This window comes from Pelobates fuscus, chromosome 2 (genome assembly GCF_036172605.1).
Source record: "Pelobates fuscus isolate aPelFus1 chromosome 2, aPelFus1.pri, whole genome shotgun sequence".
Classification (NCBI taxonomy): Eukaryota; Metazoa; Chordata; class Amphibia; order Anura; family Pelobatidae; genus Pelobates; species Pelobates fuscus.
Window position 1 is genome coordinate 159,061,133 of NC_086318.1, and position 7,862 is coordinate 159,068,994.

Sequence of the window (7,862 nt, forward strand, 5' to 3'; positions counted from 1 at the left end):
CAAAGAAAGGTGGCTATATTGGTCACTGATTTGTTTTTGTTTTGTTTTTGAATGTCAGAAATGTATATTTGTGAATGTTGAGATGTTATATTGGTTTCACTGGTAAATATAAATAATTGAAATGGGTATATATTTGTTTTTTGTTAAGTTGCCTAATAATTATGCACAGTAATAGTCACCTGCACACACAGATATCCCCCTAAAATAGCTAAAACTAAAAACAAACTAAAAACTACTTCCAAAAATATTCAGCTTTGATATTAATGAGTTTTTTGGGTTCATTGAGAACATGGTTGTTGTTCAATAATAAAATTAATCCTCAAAAATACAACTTGCCTAATAATTCTGCACTCCCTGTATGTATCAGGACATGTGGTCTGACCATCAAGGGTCATTGCCAGTGACGCTTCTTGCATCATTAACTATACCTATAATTGTGGAGTCTGACCAGGAAGTGGGTATGCATCCAACTGAAGTGGCATATTAGTCAAACGTCAAGCACATCAGGATGGCAGATAACCTCCTGGTCTGCCTGTAACATACAGGACGATATAGATAGCGCTGCTGACACACTCTTTGCAATGTCCTAGTGCGCGCTGCACAGCCCAAGTGCGACTAATGATTCACTCGCACTGTGCTTCCTGAAGTCAGTTTTCTGATATACCCAGGACACCAGGGAACTAATTTATGGCCCCAATTATGGGGTCCTGTCCCGCTGAAAGCAGGATAGATGGTAGAAGTTGCATTGGCATCAGCATTCCTGGCAGCAGCGCTGCTTTTCTCGGGAGCCTCCTTTCTAATCTATGAAAAAGGAATATTGTGGAAACTTACATGATGCATGCTGTACAGGTCTTCTAAGAGTGTTGCATTGTTTTATTTTATTTTTTTATTATAAGTTTATGTTAGTTGTTTTACAGTTCAATAGTGAATTTCCTCATTCAGATAGAGTGGCATCGTGGCTGAGATACGCCAGCTACTAAATATAATTTTGGTGTCACTCTTCTGCAATGGGCTCTCGCAAATCGACCTGTTAATGTTTTAGTTTAAATTGAAGAAAGCTTGATTAGTTTTCATTTAATATTTCAGGTTTTAAAATCATGGAGGTTATAATATAAATACAAATGAAAACATGCCAATAACTGTTTAAAAAAATTGGCAATTACATTTGCCAATGTGGGTATTAAGAACTTTGATATGATATAAGCTTCATAAAATTGTTAATGTATTGGGTTTATTATCTAAATGGAACAGAGTGAACTTTTTAATTGGTTCTGTGAGAAAAGTCTGATAAATCCTAAGGTGCTTACAGAGAACCTCATGAGGATGTAGCAGCATTTTAAGGCAATTGGTTTTTTGAATTCTACTAGAAGTACTTTAATAAATTATACACTAACTCAAAGTCAATATATATTCCAACAGGTACCCTAAAATCTGCTAATCTAATAATGTTACATGTAGAAACATGTCAGCAGCTGAATAGCTATGCAGAAATTATAGTACTTCTAAATTATTTGCAAATTATAAACCATACTGTTAAAAAGATATATTGCTAATGTAAAGCACATAAAAGAGGAGGTGGATGCCAACATGGAATCACACAACGTAAGCCACAGGTTTTTCAAAGCTACACAATAATACTTATACATATTTGGTTACATTTAAAGGCTATAACATACTCAACCTGCCACCATGCCAAGTACGCCAGTATTTTCGGAACACATACCACAGCTCAATATTTTCACTCCCATAGTGAGTGTGACATATACCCTTCAGGCTTGCAAAGGCAAATAACTTTTAGCTAGTGGCACACAATTTTAAATTTGAACTTCTGTGATAAACTAATATTGCTATGTACAATAAAGTTCTTTGCAATAAAATAAATAAATATATATATATATATATATATATATATATATTTACACAAAATGCTTGATCTATATGGTATTTAATTAATCGGAGCTATAGTGGCCTTCAAGAATTCTTTTCACAGAAAATGTAGAAGATGGCATCTATTTTAATTAGCCAAGATACGAAGAGCACATTTTTTCTAGACTGTACCTCCATTACCGGGGGACTAATACTATGGTGGACTACCTTTGGATGGAGTTAGCATTATAGAATGACTCACATTTGGAAAACCTAGTGGCTATTTTAGTTTCAATGTTTTTAGAGGTATATTTTTCAAGTTAAACCCCAATGGAGGATACTGATTGCTTAGAGATACCTATGATTTTGTAAGTAAATGTAATGCAACAGCAGTATCATGCTGCCCTATAAAATTGATGTTACTTGATCAAATGGATATTGTTAAATAAGGATAATGTATTGCAGGGCCGCCACCAGAAATTTTGGGGCCCCTAACTCAGCTCAGGGTCTGGGCCCCCTGGGGCCCGCCTCCAAATACCGCCCACTGGGTCCACACACAGACACAAACGCACACACTGATACAAAAGGACACAGATACATACTAACAGACACACACGAATACAGGCATACATACTGACACACACATACTGAGACATACACACAGGCATACATAGTGACAGACACATACTAACATACATACAGACCCACATGCAAGAGGACATAAAGACACATACATACATACAGACACCGACATACATACAAACATACATACATACACATTCATACATACAGACACTGACATCCATACACACATACATTCATAATGGCATACAGACATACACAGACATACATTCATAATGGCATAGAGACATACATACATACATACAGACTGACATACATGCATATATACAGACATACATGCATACAGACATACATACACACATACACACAGACCTACGTTCATAATGATATGCAGACATACATTCATACTGACATACAGACATACATATATACATATATACTGACATACAGAGATGCATACAGACATACATGTATACATACAGACATACACAAACATACATACATACGTAGACATACATGCATGCAGTCAGACAGACATAGACATACACACAGACATACATACATACAGACATACACACAAACATGCATCCAGACATACATACATACATACATACATACATACATACAGACATACATACATGCATACATACAGACATACATGCATGCATACAGACATACATACATACATACATAGACATACACACATAAAATGAGTGGCAACAAACAAGTTTAGTTTTTAATATGTCCAGGAACATTATGATATGATGTTTAAAGTAGAAATATTCACATCAGTAGGGTGAGGTTTTGAGGTTGCTGTTTCTTTGACAAACATACATAGACATACACACAGACATACACACAGACATGCATGCATCCAGACAGACAGACACATACATAGACATACATGCATACAGACATACACATACAGACAGACATACATACATACATAGACATACATGCATGCATACAGACAGACATACACAGACAGACATACACAGACAGACATACATGCATGCATACAGACATACATACACAGCCAGACAGACATACATATACAGACAGCCATGCATGCATCCAGGCAGACATACATACATACATAGATAGACATACATGCATACAGACATACACATACAGACACATACATGCATACAGACACACAGACAGACAGACATAGACATACACACAGACATACAGACAGACATGCATGCATCCAGACAGACATACATACATACATACATACAGACATACATACATGCATACATACAGACATACATGCATGCATACAGACATACATACATACATACATAGACATACACACATAATATGAGTGGCAACAAACAAGTTGGGTTTTTAATATGTCCAGGAACATTATGATATGATGTTTAAAGTAGAAATATTCACATCAGTAGGGTGAGGTTTTGAGGTTGCTGTTTCTTTGACATACATACATAGACATACACACGGACATACACACAGACATGCATGCATCCAGACAGACAGGCACATACATAGACATACATGCATACAGACATACACATACAGACAGACATACATAAATAGACATACATGCATGCATACAGACAGACAGACATACACAGGCAGACATACATGCATGCATACAGACAGACATACACAGCCAGACAGACATACATATGCAGACAGCCATGCATGCATCCAGACAGACATACATACATACATAGATAGACATACATGCATACAGACATACACATACAAACAGACAGACAGACACATGCATGCATACAGACACACAGACATACAGACAGACAGACATAGACATACACACAGACATACAGACAGACATGCATGCATCCAGACAGACATACATACATTCATACATACAGACATACATGCATGCATGCATACAGACATACATACATACATACAAAGACACACATAATATGAGTGGCAACAAACAAGTTGGGTTTTTAATATGTCCAGGAACATTATGATATGATGTTTAAAGTAGAAATATTCACATCAGTAGGGTGAGGTTTTGAGGTTGCTGTTTCTTTGACATACATACATAGACATACACACAGACATACACACAGACATGCATGTATCCAGACAGACAGGCACATACATAGACATACATGCATACAGACATACACATACAGACAGACATACATACATAGACATACATGCATGCATACAGACAGACATACATAGACAGACATACACAGACAGACATACATGCATGCATACAGACAGACAGATATACACAGCCAGACAGACATACATATACAGACAGCCATGCATGCATCCAGACATACATACATACATAGATAGACATACATGCATACAGACATACACATACAGACAGACAGACACATAAATGCATACAGACACACAGACATACAGACAGACAGACATAGACATACACACAGACATACAGACAGACATGCATGCATCCAGACAGACATACATACATAGACATACATACATAGACATACATCGACATACAGACAGACAGACATACATAGACATACAGACAGACATACATACATAGACATACATGCATGCATACAGACAGACATACACAGCCAGACAGACATACATATACAGACAGCCATGCATGCATCCAGACAGACATACATACATACATAGATAGACATACATGCATACAGACATACACATACAGACAGACAGACACATACATGCATACAGACACACAGACATACAGACAGACAGACATAGACATACACACAGACATACAGACAGACATGCATGCATCCAGACAGACATACAAACATAGACATACATACATAGACAGACATACAGACAGACAGACATACATACATAGACATACATGCATGCATACAGACAGACATACAGAGACAGACAGACATACATGCACACACACAGCTCATTTTCCAGCCACCCTCCTGTCTCTTACCTTTTCTTTGCAGGAGGGTGGCTGGGGATGATGGGAGTCGGCGCTGCTCCCTCTTCACTGCCTGGCTCTCCCTCTTCACGGCTGGGCGGGCGGGCGCGCGCGCGCTCCTCCCGCGCGGAGTGAGCTGGGAGGAAGTGACCACTTCCTCCCAGCAGCACTTGCGGCTGCTTTTTTTTTTTTTTTTAAGGGGGCCCGGTCGCGCTATACAACGGCCACAGCGCTGACCGGGCCCCTGAAGGGGGGGCTCATCGGGTGGCCCTAAGTGTGTGGGCCACCCGATGGGCCCCACACGTGGGGCCCGGGCGGCCGGGCCCCCCAGGGCCGCTGGGCCCGTGACAACTGTTATGGTTGTCACCCCCTGATGGCGGCCCTGATGTATTGGTTGGTAAATTCTGTAGTAAGGTAAGCATTTGTCAGAAATAATATGTGTGATTGATATCTGAGACTATATTAGAAGATTGTACTGACTTCTGTTTAGTGAGCCTTTCATGACTTTTCTAACTTTGTTATGGTGAGACAAAACGCAGCACGCATTCTTATAGAATGCTTTCACTGGTATATTTAGCTAATTGCATTCATTCCAGTTCCTTTAAAAGGGATGTTAAATGTAGTAGTAGTTTATTAGATTTAATGACTGCACTTTAAATACAAAGATGTCTATGCATTTCTTGGGCTATTAAATACTTTGGGCAGTTATTTTCACACCATTTTCTAAAACAAAACTTTAACTTAAATTCCTATTATTATTATTATTATTATTATTATTATATTGATGTGATTTATTTTTTGGAAATAAACCAATGAGTACGCTTGCCCAACCCAGCTATATTATGGTAATGTTGTTATATACAAATGTCCCCTGTTCAGAAACAATTATCACTATTATTGGATATATGCAAACATTTAACACTTGGAATCTTTAAACCATAAAAAAACTCTATCCCCCAAAAGGACCTTGAAAATTAAAATAACATAAGACCAAACAACACTTATTCCAAAGGAATGTACACAGATCATGGCTCTAAATAAAAAATCGTCAGAGCTTTGCACAGATTTAAACGCATTAGCTGATTAGTCTATTAAATATATTTATGTGAAAAGTTGTTTTTGAAAGCATTTATCAATGTCCCTGCAGAAAAGCTAATTATTGTATTGTTCAGTATCTGGCCTTGTTATTGACTGAAAAAGCTACAGTTGCTTTGATTTTCTATTTTTTTTTTCAAAAGATTTAATATTTTTTGATACATTTTTAAAATGATTTAACATTTTAAAAAATATTTAGATTTTCTTATGTATTGATTTTTTTATATACAATTCATTTTTTTTTTTTTTTAATTCTTTATTTTTGATGTGCACGTAAATGATACAGGCAGGCCTGAGGTGCCCCAGAAGCATTCATCAGGCTTTTCCCATGCGAAACATGCGGGGTAAATGATTAGCTGGCACAGTTTTTATTTTAAACATGTTTAAGTGGTACAACATCGAAACTGCGATTAGAATTGCAAAAACAGCCTGCAAGCAGGAATAGGTTGTGCGTGTGTTAGGTTCACAATTGAAGAATAACACAGGTGTTGCAATTTTAAAATGCTAGATACATTTCTCAGCTAGTGTATATATGTCTAAAAAAAAATAAGAAAAAATGCTTAACAGATTATTCAGTCAGAGTAAAAGTAAAGTCGCCTATAGCAGTGCTGGTGGCGTTTAAGGTTATGAGTGGATAATCAACTAGTAGAATGGCTTAGATGCCTCGAGAGCGTAATATTAGGAATGATATGTTGATATTCTAAAAGAGGTAACATTATACAATGTTCAATAAACCAATAAGTAAAATACAGATCTACGTAGCAGTCAGACCAGAAGTAAATAAGTAAATAACCAATTGCCCTGTAATTTTAAAAGTGAGTGACTGAGTGGAGGACTCTTGCAGATTATTATTAGCACAGTGCAATGACTATATTCTAGTCCAGATAGAGAGGTAAGGCACACTAGGCAGGTATGTCTGCGTAAATTCTAACTGCTACCTAAGAAATGATGGCATCAAAATAACATCAGAGGAGCAATCGCTCTCTTAGATCCTAATATGCTCGGTCAGAGTTCGTAACGGCAGGTATGCCAAACAAACTATTATGTGTGGGTGATAAGGTCGCTTAAGGCGGCGTTGGCGTGCTGTTGTCGCCTTGGTGGTATACTGGGCTTGGTTAGTTTTACGCCCCTGTGTTTAATTTAAATGGTAGAAGGATCAACTAAGGGTACAGAGGCGGGGGGAGAGCGAGCTTGCGCTAAGGGCCATACTGACCCTTGTCGGTGGGTGAAAGGCATTGGCAGGTTTTAACTAAGTTGGAAGCTTAAGCAGGTGTTAACTAATAAAACAAACAATTTAACATAATCGGAGTGTTCGCTCAGGTTGCGGCTGTGGCACGTCTGTCAGCCGGGACAAATGTGGTAATCCTCGCCATGTCCCATGCATGCGGCGGTTTCAGTGTGCCTCGTGTGTCAG